At 39.8% G+C, this 23,679-nt stretch overlaps 1 non-coding gene across 1 annotated transcript; it reads left to right on the top strand.

Moving 5' to 3' along the window:
* The first annotated feature begins 13,155 nt into the window (after positions 1-13,155).
* LOC118017270 lies at positions 13,156-13,262 on the top strand. Its single transcript, XR_004681107.1, has one exon. It is a non-coding gene; the product is annotated as a U6 spliceosomal RNA (small nuclear RNA).
* The last annotated feature ends 10,417 nt before the right edge of the window (positions 13,263-23,679 follow it).

Here is a 23,679-nt window from a genome sequence, read left to right as displayed (position 1 = left end):
CCAGCTTCCATGTTTTATGAATAATATTCTCTCAGTCCCCAAACAATCCAGTCACTCTGAATAGATTTAAGATACCCTTGCTCAATGACTCAAATTCAGACACTACCTTCCAGAAATGAAACAAAAGACATATTTGCAAAAAATCAAAATATATCTTACCTCAAGTGTCTGATCTGACAGTATTGGGGGTAATAATTAGGTGGATGAATGCCTCAGCTGTCCACTTCATTTTGTAGATGTGTGTGAGTGCACGCGATATATTTACGTGTATAAAGTAGGGGGGAATCTTTCTCCTGTTTCTGATTTTATTTTAATCCAATCCCCAATGAAATCTGTAATACTTCCAAACAAGAATGTTTGGCCCTTAGCACTTTTCCATTTGGTTTAAAAATCTCAGGAGTAGCTTAATATATTAAGTCTATGTGGTTCTCATTGTTTATGGGCATGTTATCACAATAGGACTTGTACTTCCTAGTTGTAAAAGTCTTTTGAAATCACCCTTTGAAATTGCCCTCAGATCTTAGAGGATTTGTGGCATTTGTTTTTAATTTTCAGACTGAAACACTGACCCAGCGAAAGTCCTGGGCTTGCTGAATTCAGTTTTTTCTCAGCTCCTGGGTTCAATACCAAGTAGCATCAGCCTGTTTACCAAGGCGTTTAGTCCTGCTGCCTGTAGGATGGCTATATGTGTCCCCAGCCCTGAGCTCCCCAGGAATCTATGATTGTAATAAATACCACCTCCCAAACTTCCCCGCCAGAAGGACTTGTAACTAAGGAGTGAAAAGTATGTCCATTAGGGACTTGAGGATATAGACCAAAGCCGGTCAGGGTGAATGTAAATTTTAAAAACTGTATTTTGTCATATAAATCTACGTGAATCTTGTACATCTAACTGGAGTCTAATGCCGGGTTACCCACATGTACTTGAATCTGACCGCGCAGCTCCATCTCCGTGGGACCACTCTAGTGCAGGCTGTCCCCCAGAGGACAGCAGTGGGGTCCCAGCCAGTCTCCTCACACCACCCTGTTCTCCCACATTCCAGTGCCCACAGCAGCCAAAGTGCTCTTTGAAAACAAACATCCCATCATGCCACTTCCCTGGCTTAAGAAAAATACAGTGATTTCTCAAAACTCCAAGCAGTGGGTCCAGACGTCTACTCAGCGTCGGCCCTCCCCACCTCTCCAGTTTCATCCAGTGCCGTTCCCCTCTGCTTTCTGTGCCTCCACCTCCACCCACCCTGCAGCCTCTACTCCTGCTCTCGAATGCTTCCCCTCAGCTTCACCAATAAGCAATGCTTGGGGTAGTGCTTGAGAAGACTGGTTCTGGGAAGTAACAGGTAGGGATGTATTGAGAATTCTGTGAGTTACTATGTGAAACATGCTCGGAACAAAGCCTGGCATGTAGTAAATACTCAGGAAGTAATAGCTGCTATTGCTCATCCTTCAACTCTCGGCCCATAGCACTTCCCCAGAGAGGTCCCTCCAGTTGACCCAAAGTACAACTGGGTACACTCACGACTTCCTGCATGCCTTTATTGGCCCAGTTTGTAGTTGTGTATATGTGTGATTATTGGATTAATTTTCCTCTTTTCGGCTGGACTGTAAGCTTGATGAAGCCAGGAACCATGTCTTTTTTGTTCATCATGTATTTCAAGCACCTAACTCAGTGCCTAGAGAGTATGGGGTGGTCAGTATATATTTATCAGGGGATATTGGAGGAATGAAAGAGTGGATGGATGGATGGATGGATGGATGACAGATGGCTGGATGGATGACAGATGGCTGGCTGGCTGGATGGGTAGACGGATGGGTGGATGGTTGAATGGATGGGTGGATGGATGAATATATCTGGTAAAGTGTTAAACTGGTTAAGATAAAGCACTGGAAAGATTATCTGAGATTTAAGCAAAATATAGGTACTGTGGATATCAAAATGAATGTTGGATGGTAGCATATTACCAATGACTTAAAATTAGGAGAGTAGTTGAGATTTGCTTAACAAATATTTGCTTGCTGCAGAAGGGAGCCTTCCAGCTGAACCTCAGAGGGTAAGTAGGGCTGCAGGAGGAAGATGGTTCTAGTGAGTTCTCACACCCTAACGCTGGAGAGCACAGACCTGGTTTGTACTCTAGCCCCACCACTCCCTAGCTGCCAACAGGGAACATGCTACTTCCCGTGCTCAACTCCACTTTTCCTTCTATAAGAGAGGGTGATAAGAGTGCTTCCTTACAGTGGTATCAAGAGGCTTAAATAAACTTTGAATATAAAATGTCTTGCTCAGGGCCTGGAGCATGGTAATAAGAAACTGCCACTCTGGACCTAGTCTGAAGAGACCCGAGGGAGTAACAGTTTATGCTGCTGAGTTGTGAGGAGTAGAGGGTTTAGAAGTGAATCACAGCCCTGCAGAAAATCTTCCATCCTGCACGATGGGATGAACGCAGTCCTACCTTACTGGGGCACAGGGCTCCATCTACTTGGTGCCTGACTTCCTGTTCCCTCCTTTACTTCCTGTTATGAACCCCAGGTCCTGGAGGTCTCAGCTGGTATTTTCACTGATGACAAAACTAACTTCCTAATTACTTGAATTACTATAAGTTGAATTTTTTTTTTCAAATGTGAATCATTCTGTAGAGACCACTGATTTTCTCTTAATAAAATAAAATCCTAAAATAATCTAGTTGTTCTTTCTCTCCCCTTAAGCTCTGCCAAAAAGGATGGGGAACGTGTACTTTTGCAATCACCTCATGTCTCCTTGATTTCCTCACTCACCAGCAGAAAATTTAATAATGAGCCTAGCACAGCTCACAGGGAGGGGAGAAAGTTTCCCATACCGAGTCCTCAGGGGAGAGACTTGAGGCTGATGGCAGAGCGCAAATTTAATAGCTGCCTGACATTCTAAAGTAAGGGGAGTCTGAGCCGCTCAAACAGTTGTGTATTTACGAAATAGGTGATTGTGTTATCCCTGCTGAAAAAGGACAGTGAGCAGGGTTTTCATTGTGTGTGACATATGGGAGACTGCAAAAACTGCCCAGATGACAAGCACCGAAGGGTCTGCTTCACCACAAAGGCAAAAAATAATTTACTGCTTAGTGATAATAGAGGTGGGGTGATATGGCTGGCGGACAGAATTTGCTTGAAGTGTGATGGCTGTGGGCAGTGAGGTGTCTCCAATAGAGACTGTTCTTAAATGTCACCAGAAATTATCCTAAATCCTATGGAAATAGCCATACTTGTGAGCATACAATTTCCTCCATTAAATTCAGATAATTTCTGATCCTCAAGCAATTCTTTGCATGAAAGACGTTATTCATGAAACTATGTTTCTCTGTCTGGCCCAGAACAGATAATCCCAATAATTGTGTAGCTTAACTGATTTATCTCATTTAATTTTGCAGTAACCCTTTAAGGAGCTCCTCTTAAGATTTCCCTCTTACTGATGAATGTCAGTTGGGAATTGGTGGACACAGCCAGCGAGCCCCTTAGATGCCCTGGACTTTTCCCGCTCACAGTATTGTCCTCCCAGTATTCACAGCATTTCAAGGAGCACAAAGGTTTTTGAAGTCCAGAAGTTTCTACCATTTTCCAAAGCTCCATCTACAAAATTTAAAAGGTCTATCTACATGTATAATTAATACCTGGTATTTCCCCAGTGAATTTTGGTTTAAAAGGGTTACGTGTCCATTATACTATTTAATCCTCAAAAACCTGTCAGGTAAATGTTACTTCCCTTATTCTACAGACAGAAAACGAGTCTGGGAAGGGGTCAGCATACCTGCCTGGGTCCTGGGGCCAGTAAGTGATAATGGGCCTCGATTCAAACCCGGGTTCTCTGTCTCCACAGCCTGCCCTGCCTTGGCCCTACCATCCCTACCCAGCTTCGTTGTTTTTCTCTGCCTTTCCTGTCCTGCCACACAGCCCTTGTGTGCCTTTGCACTTCCTGATGCAAGTAGGCAAATGCCTGATGCCACAGGCCTGCGATTCTGGACAATCTGATGTAATCATCTTTCTGACCGTCCCCTCAAGGAATAAACCGCAGGAGAGAGAGCCACTGGCTTTTCTTGTTTTGTTTTAAATAGTAATAGATGTTCGAGTTGCTATCAGTGTTTGAGGCTTCTAATCAGCCCAAATTGTCTGCTCTATAATATAGGTTGACCTTCTAGGCTGATAAACCTGCATCATTACTGACTTCGGCAGAAGTTGGTGTTTGCGTGTTATTCGGGGGACAGAGTTCTGACAATGTCGAGAACAGCAAACATGATAAATCATTACAGGCAGCCTGGCTATGAGGACAGCACTTTCAATTGCGCCAGCCAATGGCAAGCATATGAGTTTATATCAAGGCCAGAAGTAAATTTAGGTTTTCTCTACACGCTCAGTCTCTAGATCGAGCCAGAACAGCAATTTTTGTTTCCATCAATTAGCGGAGCCGGTCTCTAAGGGGTCACAGCTGGTTTATTTGCTGTGCCTGTGGCAGCAACAGCGCCGACAGAAGCTGGTGTACGTCACTCATTTGAATGAGAATGTATAGTCCTGGTTTTGTTTGTTGAGACCTGCCATCAAACCAAAAAGTTAAAAAGCAATCGACTGTCTTTGCATGTCATGGCAAACCACACAGCTTCCTCAATTTTTTCAGAATTATTTAGCCTGTAAGTGGACTGACCATTACCTAGCATGGTCTCTGATATCAATTCCCTTCAAGAATATTTATTGAGCACCTCCCGTATGAAAAGTGCTACTTATCCGGAGTCCATGTCATTAAAAAAAAAAACAGGATATATCAGCTAGCGCCTGCAGATTCCCTTCTTTTATCCTGGAAACCCCCATGAAATCTGGCCGTCTTGAAAATCATGACTTCTGTGATCCTCGACATCACCCATAAGCTCTAACAGATGTAAGGCAGTAGACGTTTTGAGCCAACTCTCCTGAGCCAGGTCTTGATGAATACATTACAATACCCAGCATTGTTACCTAGATCTTACAGATAACCTTGGACATTCTTCTCCCAAATTCCCATCCTGTCTTATTTGTTTACTCATATCTCATATCTCATTACTACCCTTATTATTATTTACTAAATATTTTTCTTAAAATTGACCTTACTTTTTTCACACTTCAACTGATTTACTTAAAAGTGAAAATTGCATTACCTATTCCAAAGGAAAAATCAGTATCAATGATCATAAATAGAAGGTAGCCATAGGAATAAATATAATGAAGCAAAATAGTGCTATTAAAATTCTAGCCACATTCTTCTGTTCCTAGCCAAGATGTGACAGGGACTGTGTCCACCCTCCTGCCTCAAACAACCGAAATGGACACTGAACACCAGACAACAAAGGACAGTGATCTCTGAGAAAGGGAAACAAGTGAAGTGAGCCCGATAGTTGCTCCAGCTTACTGTTTAGAGTATCCAAGCAGCAGTACAGGAAAAGGAACCCAGGCAAAACCCAGGAATCTCCCTGAATGGAAGACATGTTGCTGAGAGTCCAGGGAGAACAGGCTAAGAATTCAGAAGACACAGATCAAAAAAGGAGAGAGCTACACTGAAATTACCCCAGGGATATGTGGAAGTTCCTCCTTAAGCCCTCAGCAGAGCACTGCCCAGCACATGAATAGGAGGAACCTATGAGGATGGGGGAAGAATCCCCCAAAAGATTGGAGGAAATAGTACTTGGGACTCGCACAGGGCCAGGTATCGTGCTTGCTCCTATTAGCCAGATTGGAAAACCTCATGATTCACAAGTTATTGCACAGACAACCCAGAAGATCTGCCTTGGAAGTGGTGAATAATTATCCCTAGAGTGGCCACTGCTCTGGTATCATTTAACAAATCTTCAAAGCAAAACCCAAAATGATCAAACTGTTCCCACATATCTTAATTGTGACTCAGAACAAAACTCAATTGTATTTACAGGAATACAGAAATATTTGGCACCCAACAAGGTAGAATTCACAATGTTTTGCAATGAATCTAAAAGAGTTACTAGACACACACTATCTATGATGAGGAGAAAAAGCAATCAATTAAAACCAACCCGGAACTGGCATTGATGTTAGAATTAGCAGAGAAGGACATTAAAACAGTTATTATAATTATATTCCATATTTTTAAAAAGTTAACTAGAGACAAAGGAGACATTAAAAATATCATATCACACAATTTTTTTAAAAGATTAAAATTGAGCTCTTAGAAATGAAAATCACAGTGTGTAAGATGAGGAACATACCAATGGGATTAATGACACGTTAGACATTGAATAAGAAAAGATCCATGGATTTAAAGGCATAATAATAGTAACAATGCAAAATGAAGCGAAGTAGAGTTGTTGTTTTTTTGTTTTGTTTTGGTTTTTATGAAAAGAGCATCTGTTAGCTGTGGGACAACTTTAAGCAACCTAATATATTTGTGTTTGGAGTCCATAATGGAGATAAGAGACAAAAGAGGACAGAACAAAATGAAGAATAATGGCCCCAAATTTCCAAATTTGATAAGAACTATGAACTCACAGATCTAAGAAACTCAATGAAAACTATACTAGGGAACATCATAATCAAATTGCTATAAAACAGTGATAAAAAAGAAAGTCTTAAAAGCAACCAGAAGAAAAAAGTCATGGTACATAGAAAGGAACAAAAACAAGAATGTCAGTGTATTTCTCGTTGAATACCATGCAAGCAAGAAGACATCTGAGCACTGTCTTTAAAGTACTGAAAGTACTGTTAACCTAGAAATCTTTAACAAGGAAAAATAACTTTCAAAAATAAAGGTACAATAAATCTCCACTGATAGTTTATAGCCATTCTTACAATAAAGATCAAAGCCTTTAACATAAAAAATTTTTAATTAAAAAGACATTTTTAGGCCTACAAAAGTTGAAAGAATTAATCACAATAGACCTGCCCTACAAAAAATATTACAAGTCCTTCAGGAAGAAGAAAAATACTAGGTGGAAATGTGGATTTACACACAGGGATGAAGAACATTGGATTTGGTATGATCACTTAAACAAATGGAGAAAGTTGCTGGTCCTGGGTTGGAAAGCTTAATGTTGTTAAGAAGTCAGTTCTTCTCAAATTGGTCTATAGACTCACTGCAGTCCAAACTAAATCCCAGCAGGTCTTTTGATTAAAATTGACAAGCTGATTCTAGAATTTATATGGAAATGCAAACGACCTCTAGATCAAGCTATAGCAAACCAGACAGTGTAGTAGTGTCATAAAGATAAACATAAAGATCATGGAAGTAGAAGAGAATCCAGAAATAGACCCACACATAGACAGACAATGGATTTTTGACATAGATGTGAAGGTCATTCAGTGGAGAAAGTATGTTTTCAATAATGATATGGGTCAATTGAGTATCTTATAAAAAAAAGAACTTCAATTCATACTTTATACCATAAGCAAAAGTCAACTCAAAATGGATCATAGATTTAAATATAAAATCTAAAGCTATGAAACTTCTAGGAGAAAAAAAATAGGAGAAAATCTTTGTGAGCCTGGGCTTAGGCAAAGATTTCTTAAGTAAGACATGAAAAGTACAACATATAAAAGAAAAAAAATTAATAAATGGGACAAATTCAATTTGTCAAAATTTAAAACTTTTGCTCTTACAAAATACTCTTAAGAGAATGAGAAGACAAACCACAGACTGGGAAAAATATTTGCAAATTGTATACCTAATAAAGTACTTATTTCCAAGATTGATAAAGAACTCTGAAGCTCAATCATAAGACGGCAACAATTTTTTTTAAATTACAAACAATTTAAAGACACCTCACCAAAGAAGATAAACAGATGGCAAACAAAGCCTAACAAAGTATGTTCAACATCACTATTCATTAGGGAAATGCAATTTAAAACCATAGTGTGACATGACTATATACCTACCATAATGGCTGAAATTGAAAAGACTTGAACATGGGTGTTCATAGTAGCTCTATTTGTAATAGCCCCAAACTGGAAACAACTCAAATGTCCATCGGCAGATGAATGGGTAAACATATTGTGATATATTCATATAATGGAATACTACCCAGCTATAAAAAGGAATGGACTATTGACACAGACAGTCATGTTGAATGAATCTCAAAATAAATATGTTAAGTGAGAGCAGCGAGAACAAAACAAGAGTACACACTGTATTATTCAATTTATACAAAGTTCTCAAAAAAATGCAGACTGCTCTATAGTAGCAGAAAGAAGGTCAAGAGTTACCTGGGAAGGGGGTGGAAATGGTGAGGTGTGGGAGGGAAGGATCACAGTGGGTCACAAGGAAAATTTGGGGGGGGGTGGAAATATTTATTAATTTGATTGTGGTAATGGTCTCAAGGTGTATATGTGTCATTTCAAATTATACCCTTTATTTTTTTTTAAGATTTTATTTATTTATTCATGAGAGACAGAGAGAGAGAGGCAGAGGGAGAAGCAGGCTCCCAAGGAGCAGGGAGCCTAATGCGGGACTCGATCCCAGGACCCTGGGATCATGACCTGAGCCGAAGACAGATGCTCAACCATCTGAGCCACCCAGGCGCCCCTCAAATTATAGCCTTTAAATATACAGTTTGTCTTATGTCAGTTATACCTCAAAAAATCTGTTAAAAATATTCTGTTGTTTGACTGAGGCTTGCTCTTCCTTTAGCAAAAGGCAGATTAGCTCTGGTTGGGAAGCCATTAAAGGCACACCAGCACAGAGGCTTTCACCTTGAAGCCCAAAGAGAGATTAAAAGACCATTTAAAGGAGAATAACATTTGCCTTCTGTGATTCAGTGTTATTATATGCTCTGTCCATGAACCACTTTCAACAACCTCATGTGTCAGCAGATGGGACATGTATTCACCACATACTTTGGGAAACAATGAACCAAGAAAATCCTTCTAAGAGTGTAGCAAGTATTGCGAAGTAACTTCATATAATAAATATTCAGTTGAAACTGGAATTCTACAGCCTCACCTAATGTTGGAACAACAATGACTCAGGACCAACCCTGCTTAAGTGAGGAGCGCAGGTTCCCCTTTGAGATTCCTCCTGGGCCATGAAGTGACTATGGTTCTTAGAGTTTCTTCATACCCCCCAAATTCTGCATATTTTAACAGCTCATTGGTGTTCTGGTCTCTTTCTCCAAATAAGGCAGTGGCAATGCCTGCTTTCAATGTAAGATCTACAGTAGGCAGTGAAAATACGAATTTCCAGAAGATGTGGAGGGTAAGTCACTCCTATCTCACTCATCCATCTTAGGGCAGGGGGAGAAAGCAGATCTTTTCATGGTGTCCTACAGAAAGGGCAAGAATATCAGGCAGGGGAGAGGGCTCCTGATAGAGATACTTCAGATTTTAATTAAAAAATCATGATGGAAATGAGGGGGGAACTTAGAAAGGAAAGGGGAAAAAAAGGTTGGCTTGGCATGGATGCTTTTTTGAGATCGTCCGTCTCCATGATTTTTGCATGAAGACTGCAAGATTGAGAGGCTGCCTTCTAGCTGATTTAAGGATGGATTCATGCCAAGTTTGTTTACAGGTCTGTGCTGAAAACCCACCCTCTCCCAGTGTCACCACTTCCTCTAACTCATCAGTGAATTATCACAGGCACCTAATTCCTTAATCAGCATTTAGGCTTTGGGTCTATGAAAATGCATGTCCCCTCTGGATGTGATAGAGCTGAAAACTTTATGAGCTTTATGAGCTGAGAGCTTGCAGCTGTCATCATTGGAGAAGACGGAGGTCCTTCTCTCTTTTCATGGCCTGTTTCATTTCTACCAGCTCCAGGCTCCAGGGATGAGAGGTTGCAAGTATTTTTGATTCCAGAACACCACTTGGGTCACATTTAGTAGCTAGTGGAGTCAATATGATGTCAAAAGTCACACCTCCAATGAGCAGTCTTCCTCCACCTGTACAGATTTTGTAAGCTCAGTTAGATTCTCTTTAGAGCCTCACATCTTGAGATTAGTCTATGTCAGGAGGCCACTAGGAATGTAGGAGGATCCAAAGGTCTGGGCCACTTGCTCTGTCTCAGCTTCACCGGGTGACCATGATCCTGCCTGTAGTTTCTCATGTGTAACTCTGTCCTTCCCAACCCCTGTCTTTGAAACTCTTCTAAGTCAACTCTGAACACACACACACACACACACACACACACACACACACACACTGCTGAACCCCCTCCTAGGAAGACCCTGGACAAGGGGCAAGCTACTGAACTTTTCTGTGGTTTAGTTTCCTCACCTGTAACATTGAGATACTGGGACGTGTATCTCATGCGATTGTCATGAGGATTAAAATAGTTTACATCTCAGAGGTAATTAAATCAGTCCCTAACATGTAGAAAGAACCTTTTTTTTTTTTTTTAATATGTTAGGGACTCTTCCTTTTGGCTTCCTTAATTCCCTTCTCTGTCACTCTGCTTACCCATTTTCTGTGTCATTTTCTTAGTCATTACCTGCTTAGGCATCTCTTTCCTCCACGAGGCTATAGTTTCCTTGAGGACAGGAACTATGTCATGTCTGTTCTTTTAATCCCTAGCATTTGAGCAGTTTCTGACACACAGGCTTACAATGAAGGTAGAATCAATAAATAAGTCACCAGATGAAAAATTTATATCTGAACAAACTAAGGATAACTTTTTTTTGCTATAGAGGAAAAAAAAAAAGAGCGAGACAAAATATACCAGATTGTTAAGAGTACTTAGTCCTGGAGGGTGAAATGATGTGTAACATGTATTTTCTTCTTTGTTCTTTTCTATCTTTTCCTTATAAGGAGGGTGTGGATAGGGGCAGAGGGGTTGCACAACAGTGCATGCAGAGGACTGAGCTCTGCTCTAACCAGAGAGCTTCAGGGATTATATTAGTGAGAATGACATGAGCTGTATTCACAAATGAACTTGGAAATTTGGCATCTTAACATAATAGAAATTTATTTCTCACTCCCATGTTGAGGGTGTGTGTGTCTGTACGTATCCATGATGTCATTCAGGGACCCAGCCCCATGGAGGCTCCATCCGCACATGGTTGCCAGGTCACCCTGGTGTCTACACATCTGGCTGGTGGACTGGGGAAGAAAGGGTGCGAGTAGGTTCATATGGGAGGTGTACCTCACTTCTGCCCATATTCCCCTTGTCCAACTTGAGTAACATTGCTCCAACTGGCAAGAAGGCTGGAAAATGTAGTCTAGCCATATGTCCCAACAGAAAGGAAATGGTTTGGTGAAGGGGCAGAGGAAGAGTTAGCTTTCCTCCCCTGTATCCTGTCTAACCTAGCCTGTTGATTCAACCAATTGGCCTCCCCTCCACTTCTCTCTCCCTTTCCATTAATCTTCCACACAGCTGCCAAAGTGACTTTTCTCAGATAAATATTTGACTTGTCACTTGCCTTACTTAGCTCCCTTTCATCAACTAAATAAAGTTCAAATCTCTATAGGCTAAATCTCTCAGTCCATAAAGTCAAGGGCACAAGTAATATTTCTGTTTGTGACAGGATTTAATTTCAGTGTTGAGCTCCCATCCTGCCAGGTAGTACAGTTTTCTCCCCTTTACCCTGGGTCTGAGTTCTTGGGAGTATCATAGTACCAAGTCTTGAGAGGGCATAAAATCCTCAGTAGTCACCTCAGAGGGGTTTTCTGAAAGAAACCAATGCATCTCTTGCCATCAAAACACTGAAAGAAACCACCTTGAGAATCTCACTCAAATTGTCAGTGAAAGGAAGCAAACCAAACCCAGCATACTGAAAAACAAACAAGCAAACAAAGAAATAGAATAAGAAAATGAGTCACTGGGGATGGGGGTGGAGGAGCCCTTAAAAAAGAATTCATGGCAGAAGCAGAAACTCTTGTGTACTTATCTTTATAAAAGAATAGAAAAACAACTTGAAAAAAGAGGTCTCTTATATTAGCCAGCTAGCTACTATATGGTGCAAATGAGTGGCAGCATGTGTTTTAATGCTTTTTATTGGTATTTTAATTTATCTCTAAGCACCATCTTTACATCTTATACAGTTCCACTGAAACCAAAGTGCAGCTTTCACTTTAATGTTTCCTGGAATGCAAAATAGTTCCAACAAACAATATAAAGATGTATCTGTTTTTGCTGAATTATACTCAAATGTATGAAGAAAGGGGATGTGTCCAGATACAGAAATGACAAAACATTACATCTGGAAGGATCTTTCATCTTGTGTATAGAGAAACTGGGGTATTTAGAAGCAGTAGCTCACCCAAGATCCTGTAGTGACAAACTGGGGCCTGGATCCAGACATCCACACCTACTCTCAGCTGGAACAATCTAGGTGGTCGAGGAAATTGGCACATTTCACTCAGAGTTCCGGAAGGTAGAAGCCTTGAAAGCTGCTGGGAAATACGTCAAAGCATAAAGCAACAGTCAGAAGCCATAGGTTTCCTTGTACTCTTAACACCTTCTACCTTCTTCTAGATAGAATCAGAACTCACTTCTAGGGCTCTAAGTCTCTCTCTGGCTAATGTGATTTCTTGCCCACACTTACTGGTCACGACACACATTCCCCCTCCTCTGTTCACAGCACCCCCACCTCTGGTTGCCTCTGGAGAATGATCCTGCCCCAGTGCATGCAGTCTTGGGGGAAGATCCTTTCCAGTGTCTGTTGTTCCTTGGTTGAGGAGAGTCCATGTGATATATAAGCTGGTGAGAGTCCTTCTCATGGACATTCAGATTTTAATCAGAGTGACACGAAGATGAAAAAACACTGGAGCCAATTCATCCAGTGATAAACCTGGAAGAGTCTGTCCATTGCCTGCTCCCAAGATACCCAGTGCTTCCTTAGCCCCCATCTTTCTGAGAACTGGTTATTTAGCTTTTCCTTCAGTTTGCTGTGTCATCTCAGATCCATCCAATAAATTTATTTCTTTGCCTAGTTTGTTAATTTGGTTTTGGTTGCTTGCAAATAACCTGAATTGATAAAACATTCAGTGGGCAGTCCTACTGATCCAACTCCACTTAACTGACTTAAGCAAATGGGTTAACCACTGCCTCAGCATGCTGATGACTAATATCCAGTATGCCTCAGTCTAATACATCCATGCACTCCATTTGAGTTTTGTACTTACCAAACATTGTTGTTTGTTCCTAAACTTGTTCATGCCAATTACAAATACAGTTGCAATTTCATAATGTAATTAAATATTAAAGAATGAGTGTTTGCTTCGGCAGCATATATACTAAAATTGGAACAATACAGAGAAGATTAGCATGGCCCCTGTGCAAGGATAACTCACAAATTCATGAAGCATTCCATATTTTTCCAAAAACCATAATATGCCTAGGAATAACAAAGAGGTAAAAGATCTGTACTCTGAAAAGTATTAAACACTGATGAAAAAAATTGAAGATGACTCAAAGAAATGGAAAGCAACTCCATTGTGATGGATTAGAAGAACAGATATGGTTAAAATATCTATGTTACCCAAAGCAATCTACACATTTAAAGCAATCCCTATCAAAATACCAACAGCAGTTTTTACAGAACTAGAACAAACTATCCTAAAATTTCTATGGAACCATAAAAGACCCTGAATAGCCAAAGCAACCTTAAAAAAGAAAAGCAAAGCTGGAGGCATCACAATTCCAGACTTCAAGTTATATTACAAAGCTGTAGTAATCAAAATAGTATGCTACTGACAGAAAAATAGACACATAGATCAATAGAACAGAATAGAAAACCCAGAAATGAACCCACAACCATATGGTCAATTAATCTTAAACAGAGTAGGGAAGAATATCCAATGGGGGAAAAAAAAACTCTTCAACAAATGGTGCTGGGAAAACTGGACAGCAACATGCAAAAGAATGAAACTGGACCACTTTCTTTCACCATACACAAAAATAAATTCAAAATGGATTGAAGACCTAAATGAGAGACAGGAAACCATTAAAATACTAGAAGAGAGCACAGGAAATAATTTCTCTAACGCCAGCCATAACAACATTTTTCTAGATAATGTCTCCTGAGACAAGGGAAACAAAATCAAAAATAAACTATTGGGACTACATCAGAATAAAAAGCTCCTGCACAGCAAAGGAAACAATCAACAAAAACTAAAAGGCAACCTACAGAATGGGAGAAGATATTTGCAAATGCTGTATCTGATAGAGGGTTAGTATCCAAAATCTATAAGGAACTTATACAACTCAAAACCCAAAAAAACAAATAATCCAGTTTAAAGAAATGGGCAGAAGACATGAATAGACATTCTTCCAAAGAAGACATCCAGATGGCCAACAAACACATGAAAAGATGCTCAACATTATTCATAATCAGGGGAATAAATGCAAATCAAAACTATAATGAGATATCACCTCATACCAGTCAGAATGGCTAAAATTAACAACACCGGAAATGATAGGTGTTGGTGAGGATGAAGAGAAAGGGGAACCCTCCTACACTGTTGCAAACTGGTGCAGCCACTCTGGAGAACAGTATGGGGGTTCTTCAAAAAGTTAAAAATAGAACTACCCTATGATCCAGCAATTTACACTACTAGGTATTTACCCAAAGGATACAAAAATACTAATTCAAAGGGATATATGTGCCCCCGATGTTTATAGCAGCATTATCAACAACAGCCAAATTATGGAAAGAGCCCAAATGTCCATCGACAGATGAATAGATAAAGAAGATGTGGTGTATGTGTGTGTGTGTATATATACACACACACACACACAATGGCATACTACTCAGCTTTAAAAAAGAATGAAATCTTGTCATCTGCAATGATATGGAAAGATTTAGAGAGTATTATGCTAAGCAAAATAAGTCAGTCAGAGAAAGACAAATACCATATGATTTCACTCAGATGTAAAATTTAAGAAGCAAAACAAATGATCATGGGGGGAAAAAAGAGAGCCAAACCAAGAAACAGACTCTTAACTATAGAGAACAAGCTGATGGTTACCAGAAATAGGTGGGGGGGATGGGTGAAATAGGTGATGGGGATGAAGGAGTGCACTTGTGATGAGCACTGGGTGTTGTATGGAAGTGTTGAATCACTTAAATTGTGTACCTAAAACTAATATTACACTGTATGTTAACTAAGTGGAATTGAAATAAAAACTAAAAAATATATATATATTAACTAATGAACTGCGAAGGCAAAAATAGTGTTTATTCTTGTGAAAAAAAAAAAGTTGACGTCTTTGGAGTCTTGATAAAGGGAAGCAACTAGAAAATGTGGTGAGTAAGTTAGGTGTGGGTGAGAGGCAATCAGAAAATGGTACAAAATTATAAAACTCCAGAAGAATTTTATAAGTCACATTGCTTCTCAAAGTTTTTTAAGTTCTTGTGCTCCTTTAAATAAATCAAAACTGAAAATCATGGAGAGTTCCTAACAGGTGACTGCAATCAGCAGACTCAAAACCAAAGAGAAGGTTTTGGCCTGTGAAAAATTGGGAAATAAATGAACATTTATATGTGTTAAAATACTTAAGGTATGTATCAGTCATTATGATTTCCTGGTTTAACTGTATTTTTTAACTTAATTAAACGATCAAATTGAAGAGGAGGTTTTATATACAGAAATGCAGAGAAAAACTCATACTACTTTTGTATCTGCCCAAGTGTTCGTCCTCAGTGGTACTGGCCCGACTTGAATTTGGGGACCCTTCCCACAATTCTTTGCCTCTGAAATGATAACAGCTGCAGAATATCTGAGGAACTGTCTCATTCACGTTTTTTTTTCCTGATGGGAATACCGAGGCGCAGAGAGGGGGAGTGACTGTGCTGAGTCATTCAGTGGTTGATGGCAGAGCTGAGACAATGACCCAGGTCTCCTCAATGTCCATGAGCTCATCCTGCAGCACAGGAGTTTGGTCCAAAGGATTTTATCCATGTATTTAATCCTCTGTGGACACAGCTTTAATACAAAAAGGAATTATTATACCAAGACAATGTGAAATAAATTATCAGGTCATTTTAGAAATATTATCCACTCAAAAAAATATGGAGCTTGTTATTCAGGAGTGAAGGAAATGGGAATGAATTACTCTGGGAACCCTGAGTAAATCACAGTTAACTCATTTGCAAGCCTCTTAACTCTGAATATTGATGATGGGGCCATGCTGTTCATGGTCTGCTTTCTCCTCTGTCACCCAGGTTCCCACATACCCAGCTCAGTTACCTGATGCAACTTCATAAACAAAGCAAGAAAGCTCCATTTTACAGTCAGTGACCAGACTAGCAAGATCATTTTTTAAATTATCCTAGAAATCTATCCTTTTCACTAAAGTGATTGTGAGCACGAAGGGTAATGGTCAATTAGGACAAAAAAGTAGGATCGGCTGATGTAACTTTTACTGACTGATTTTTTTACGCCATAGGATTGATTGTGTTTTGGCAGAATTGACAAGATTGAACGATGTTTTTGTGTTGGGTTGTCAAGGACTAAATTTCTCATACGCCTATTCTGGCACCACGTTGGCCTCTACCAGGGTCAACACTTCCCTCCAATCTTTCCCTCTCCACCTTCCATTTCCTCCTCCTCTTCCCCTTCCTCCTCCTCTTCCCCTCTTGCTCCTCTTCTACCTCCTCCTCCTCCTCGTTCCATGAGGATGGTTGCCAAGTTACATTTTACTCCCTTCTCAAAGGAAGGACAATGCTACACAAAACCAAAGACATGACTAGGACAGACTGCCAGAATTGAGCTGGGAGAGTGTCTGCTTATTTGTTGGGTTTTATTTCCTGGGAGTTTCCAGCAATCTAGATCAGATAAGAGTTATAAAGTCAAATACCACAGAGCTGGGTAATTAATACATGCAGTGAGGTAGACAAACCAGGCTGGAGGGCTCTGGGTACATGGAAGAATCCATGACTCATCAAAAGGGCAACCATGAGGCAGCTCTAGCCTCCTGGAGGAAACTGGGCTCAGTTAGCCACATCTGCCAGCTTTTTAAGAATGCTAGAAATCTAATTATTTCATGTAAAAAAATCTCTTGATTTTAAAATTAATTATAATTTTAAGTGCTGTTGAAGCCAAATAAAATATATCTTTGGACCAGTTACAGTCCATGGGCTACCAGTGGGTGACCCCTGACTTCCCCAGGGCTCTGCTCCCTTGCTGTTGGGTGTCCTCCCAGCTAGCCAACTCCAAATGGAAATGGTAAAATTTAGGAATAGGGCCTTGAGTTTTGGAGAAAAAGGTGAAGCTCAGCCTACTTAGTTCTAGACTTGAACCTATCTAGGCTCAGTAAAAAGAATCCAGCATGTGACCTGGCCTAGCTCCATCAAGTTTAACATTAGGACTTGAGGCCAAAATCTCAGCACAATTGAAAGTATCAGTTTTCCAGGCTAATGTTCTCATTCTCTTCATGAATTTCCCCCATGGTTCTCAGGGACAGTGATGTGTGGCAAGAATCAGTTGTTCACAGTCCCATGTCCTGGCCATCTTTCTTTGTTTTAATTGTCTGTGGGTAATCCTGTTATATTGCCCCTCCCAAAAGCTTCCTTTGTATGTGTTTGGATGAGGGAGTAGGCAGAAGACGAGGCTCAGCATATCATAATAATCTACATGAATCAAATTAACTGTATTGTCCATTTCATGGACTCTGCATAGACACCAAAAACATTGGAAAACCCCACTGTTTCTCACTATTAAAGTTGCAATAGTTTTATTTATGAAAATACTTATTTTCCACCTATAATATTCAGGATCAAGAATTCCTATAAGGGCGCCTGGGTGGCTCAGTTGGTTAAGCGACTGCCTTCAGCTCAGGTCATGATCCTGGAGTCCTAGGATCGAGTCCTGCATCGGACTCCCCACTTGGCAGGGAGTCTGCTTCTCTCTCTGACCCTCCACCATCTCATGCTCTCTCTGTCTCATTCTTTCTCTCTCAAATAAATAAATAAAATCTTAAAAAAAAAAAAAAAGAATTCCTGTAAGTAATTAGAATTCAGTAGGGCTGCTTGTTTATTATAGAGAAATCAAAGTATATTACATGGCTTTTGTTTACAAAGACTTCTTCATGTAATTAAAGAATATCATATTTTGGCATTTGGTTTTCCTTGTTATCTCAGTGCTTTGTTAATAAGTTTTTAATTGAAAATCATCTCAATAAATGAAACTATAGTGTGTTAACAGAACCCACCAAATATTCTGATATTCATCATTAATAGTGTGAGAAGTCAAAGGCTCTATTGTGCTACTTAATGAGCACTTACCATGTGGACTTCTATATATTAATAAGGAGAAGAGATGAATTGACCCATTTTTTTCTGGAAAGTATCCAAAAAACCCACCATCAGGAAGAATCTTTGGGCAATCTGAGTTACATTTATAAAATAAGTGTAGTCAAGCTCCCACTGTTCTCTGGACCTGTTTGCCTTGCAGTGGAATGGCAGGAGTTAGACAGGCTCTTCTCTAAAGGACTCTTTGAGCCCTGATGTGGTAAAGAGGCTGGATTCTGGCCCCCAGTGCTGTGTTTGAGTCCTTGCTCTACACTCACTCCCTGAGTGACCTTGGGTAAGTCCTTCTGGAGACACCAATTTTTTCATCTGTTAAATAGGAATAACAATATTACCAATCTCACAGTGATTATAGGAATTAAATGGGATAACACATGTACTCAGAACTGCACTTGGTATGTAATAAACACCAACAAAAGGTAATTAGTAATATTCCAGCACTAAAGTAAATACAGTTCTTTCCGAGGAGGCCATTGGCCCACTGAGAAGGAGCCCTGGCTTCTTATCCCAGCTCTGCAGTTAGCCAACTGTGACTATGAATAGATGGGTCTTAGGAGCTCCTTGATTTTGTATCTGTAATGAGGAGGATAGGTTGGCATTGTTGGTTCTCAACCACAACTAATTTATAATTTTCCAGAGGGGAGATTTGAGTGCTCCTGGGAATGGCAAAGTATATATTTCTATTAAGGTTAAGTAGCCTGACCCCTAGGATGTGGACTAAAATAAAGAGATCTATTATATTGTCTAGGATGGAGTATTTTAGTCAATTACAGACAGTATAGCACTTTCTGTACTTCTGTAGAGGGACACAGTCCCCTAGACAGGGAAAGTGTGAGTGAAACATTTAGACCTCTCTCCCTGCTCCCTTACTCCTCCTTCTCCTCTCCTGCCTGACCAGTTGGGTTAGTTGGGGAGGAGAGCCTGGGCCTGGGGCTCAGCTTTCTCTCTGTGGGAGCAGCCTCATCTCGGTACCCATGTGCTGAGTGGCCTCCCCAACAGGAGGCCCACAGCTGTCCCCCTCTGCCCTGGCAGGTTGGGAGGGTTTCATTCAGAGAAAAAAAGTTTTGTTGGTCACAGATCCACATTATGTCCTACTCCACTTCACCATTAAAACCTGGCATTTTGCTCTTTGACCTATCTCATTTCCAATGATATTGTTTCTCAATGAGATCTGACACCAGAGGGGAAGTGAGCTCTTGTTTATGTGGCCCCCAAAGTCCCAGTAAATATCATGGGATCTATTTGAATTACTTAGAAGGAAAAGGCTCAAGATCAATATGGCTTGTTGATTCTGCAGTGCAATTCCCCAGCCAGGCCTGACCACAAGGATCCAACATTTTCAAGGACCTATAAACAGATTTTACTGGTTAAAAGGTGTGAGTCTTTGGACTCCAGCTGCCCAACCACTGCCTTCTGAGCCAACCCTCAATGGTTGAAGACTTTTTCCTTGAAATGTGACTGCCTCCACAGTTCCACCCTGCCTCGGCTAAAAGGTTCTCTGTTCCAGCTCTGAAATCCTCAGGAACTATCCATCTTGTTCTTATTCAAACATTCTAGCCCAGAAATAACCTGCAGGATGAAAGGGGGTCTTATGTCAGCTCTGCCCTCGCTCTTTCGCAAGAGCATATGTATTTTTCTATGTGTTCTTTTTCAGCGGTCCCTATACAGCACTAATCGGGAAAAAGTTCGCTCCTTCTTGACTTCACATGAGTTGTTTGAACTTCCCCAGAGTATTCCAGCAGCTGAAGTGATCGCACACATCATAGCCAGAGCATTTCTATCTTCCTGCTGGTCCTTGCAATTGAGCCACAATAGATTTGGAATTCCCTAGTAAGCAACCTATTAAGCTATCTGGACAATAAATATAAAACCAGTATTTGTTTCCCTATAAGACAAATTAATGGCATATAATAACCATATATGCATACTATATTATATATTATAATGTATATTACATAATATATAATAACCATATATGTATAATACATGTATAATACATATATATAATATATATGTGTTATATATATAATAGCCATCCATGTCTGATAACCAGTGTGATGCATTTATGTGGGATAGTGCACTGGGCTGTATGGAATTGAGCTTCCTTCTGATTCATGTATCTGATAGTAATGAAGATATATATCTCAGAAACTACAGCTGATGGGCTCTGCCAGCTGTCCATTGATTCCATAAATTGTTTCTTTTCCAGATTGTAAGAGGAACTGATAAGCCATTTCCTCTAATCACCACGGCACTTTAGGCAGAACTGGGACGGTTCCCATATTGATCCTCTCTCTTCAATTCCAGCCCTGGAATTTCCTTCCAAACACTTCACAACACTGCAGATAATTCCAGTGAGGTCCAAAGAAGTGCAATTCTTCTCCTGGATTTTATTTTTCATAATACTCAGGCTCTTGATTTTAGTTATGGAAAAGGACAATTATTAAACATGGAGAGTTGGAGGAACAACAGATGTAGACCTCCAATACTGTGGTGTTTTAAAATAAGGAGCTCACAATTTACTTTTCAGAGGATTGTACACTCCTGAGAATAACAGCTGAAGATGCAGAGGAGATAAAGAGGAATACTGTCTGAGTACAGAAATGTCTCATTTGAGTTGTTTTATATTTAGATAGTATTCTAACATCCTAAAATATTAAAAAAATAATAAATCAGTGCAGATGAATTGTAATGCTAAAATAGTTTCTCCCCCTGAAACTGGATTGATATTGCCTTTTAAGGGTATTTACCAAGTGTGTAGCTGAGCAGAATGCTGCCAGAATAACTTTGTCCTGATGGAATCAGTGTCTAACCCAACAGCTTCCGAGGTACAGAGGGAAAAGGGAAGCCCCTCTCATCTGCAGGTGCTCTGGTTCCCAAGGGACTTAGTTATAGGAGACCAGTGACCTAGAGGGTAAATGTCCGGGATATTTTTAACGACAAAAACAACTCATATTTACAAAGGATCATACAACAAATACTGATGTACTCCCCACTCAAAATGAACAATATTTTGCAATAGTTACTTCAAGATCTTTTTTATTTAAAGAAATAAACACACACATTATAGAGAACATTGAGAGCCCTCCTGTTCTCATCCTCAAGCATGTTTACCTCTCTCCAAACCCAGAAGAAACTCTTATTGTAAGTATAGAGTATGTCTAATCCATGTTTTGAAACTTTTACTGTGAGCGTGTATGTCTACATATATCCGTAAGTGCTGTAGAGCATTACCATGCTCACCATTTTTAATTTAAATAAATGGTATAAAAATGTAACTTGCTTTTTCTCATGCAACAGTTTTTAAGATCTGTCCATATTGATGTATGAAGATATTCCTCATTTATTTTAGCTGTTGCACACCATTCCATGGTTATCAATATATCACAATTTATTAATCCCTATTCTCTTACAGATGAATATTTGAGTTGTTTCCAATTTTTTTTATTTAAAACAATGCTGTAAAGAACATTCTTTGGCATGTATCCCTGATGCACATGTATAAAAGTTTCACTAGGATATAAACCCAGAAGTGGGACTGAGGGTGTTAGGCTATGGGCATTTCAAACTATGCTTCATATCACCAAAGCACTTCCCAAGGTGATTACACCAACTGGCACGTCAGTGATGATGAGTTCCTTTTTCCCACCTGAACTTGATATTGGAGAATTTCTTAAATTCTGCTCATTTTATGGTTATGGAGTGGTTCATCTGGTTTTATGGATCATCTGGTTGTTTTAATTTATATTCCTCTGAATACTAGTAAGGTTGAGCATCTCTTCATATGCTTCTTAGCCACTTGGATTTCTTCATGAAATTTCTGCTTATATCTTCTGCCTATAATTCTGTATGGTTGTCTGTCTTTTTTAAATTGATTTGTAGTAGTTCTTTACCTAGGCTGCTTACTAATCTTTTTTTTTAACATATACTATATCTCAAAGGCTCCACTGTTCCTTGACAATTAGGAGTTGGAGATTCACCCACTCAGGAGCTTTCTGGACCATTAAAGAGTAATCTACATAATTTATAGAATAGTGATTTTAAGAGACCTCTTGGTCTGGGCATGGGGTGCTCAGGAGGATCAATAAGGTGAGGGAGCAACCTCGAGGTTTGATGAAAAGGCTGTGGGAGACAATTCTGTCTTGATCTCAAGAGTACACCGTTACGACCTAAGTAGAAGAGGTTTCTCAGAACATGATTAGAATTTTAATGCTGTCACCATTCCAAGCATTTCTAAGCTATGTTCTGAGAATTGCTCAAGCTTTGTCAACAGACGCTGATAATCTCTTGTCAATATTTACGTTGGTAGCTTTTCCTTTAAGGGAAGGAGGCTACTCAAAGACAAATAACGATAACTACTGTAAATTCTATTCCACCTGAAATTTGCTGCTGCAGAGTGCGAGTGTGGGATTTCCCTAAGCAATTCCATCATTGTAGTTGTTGGACTTTTTATCAGAGGTGTCACTTATGAAAGTTACATCACTAGGACATTTCCATGGTCTTTCTACTTAAAATTACAGAAAAACAATTAAACAAAAATTAGATTTAATAAGTATTTATGAAGGCAATTGACAGAATCCATCCACATTCCTAACTAGAGGAGGAGAGGATCATCTGAGGCAAAGGTGGGAAGAAAACCTAGGGAACTCACCATTAGGAACCGCTCTGCCACCGTGGATGAAAAGCTTCCAAAGCAGCTCTTTTGGTGGAGGTTAAGAATAATTTTGACCTCATTAAAGGAAAAACTCAGAGTGGCTGGAATCTCCTTAATGTGGTGGAGCCCTTCCAAGACTCTGGACAGCAATAAAGAGACCAGACACAGACACATCGAGTACAGGGCATGAAAACTGGCAAACCCATAAAAACAGAGAGAGAAAGGTGACTCCTGGTTCTACCTCCTCTTGAAAAACAGGGAAGAAATGGTTCCGAAATAAACTGGTTCTTCTGGGCCCACCCACAACCCTAAATCTTTCCCCATTCCCAGATAGCTGGGGGAATCATTGAACTAACCATGGAAACTTATACCAGCTGGGCCTCTAACTTAAGCAATGCAGGACTATACCACCATGGTCTAGGTATATGAGGAGAACCCACACAACCTGCACACCTGTTTTAGATCTAGGATGAGGCCTAATTCAATCTCTCATGTTCAACAGTAGATAAACAATGCAGAATCTATAAAAACATTCTGAAAAAAATATACATTGTAACCAACAAATAGAGAAAGAGCATCCATTTGAAAAAGAAATACTACATTAAAAAAATAAAGCTCAGATAATGTCTGCTTTGCGCTCACAATACAATTCGATAAAACTTAGCCTCCGAGACAAAGAACGAAGATTACATGAGGGGCTCAGACTGAAAAGTAAAGGGAATGAGAGAGGGAAAAAAATATGAATAAACTAACATTACTACAACTAAAACTTTTAACTAAATGATTGTCAATAAAGAGTAGGATCACAACTGTAGAAAACTGAATTGGTCA

This window comes from Mirounga leonina, unplaced genomic scaffold (genome assembly GCF_011800145.1).
Source record: "Mirounga leonina isolate KUSES-001 unplaced genomic scaffold, KU_Mleo_1.0 Mir_168, whole genome shotgun sequence".
Taxonomy (NCBI): Eukaryota; Metazoa; Chordata; class Mammalia; order Carnivora; family Phocidae; genus Mirounga; species Mirounga leonina.
Note: the sequence above shows the minus strand (reverse complement) of the source record. Positions and strands in the feature narration are given on the sequence as shown.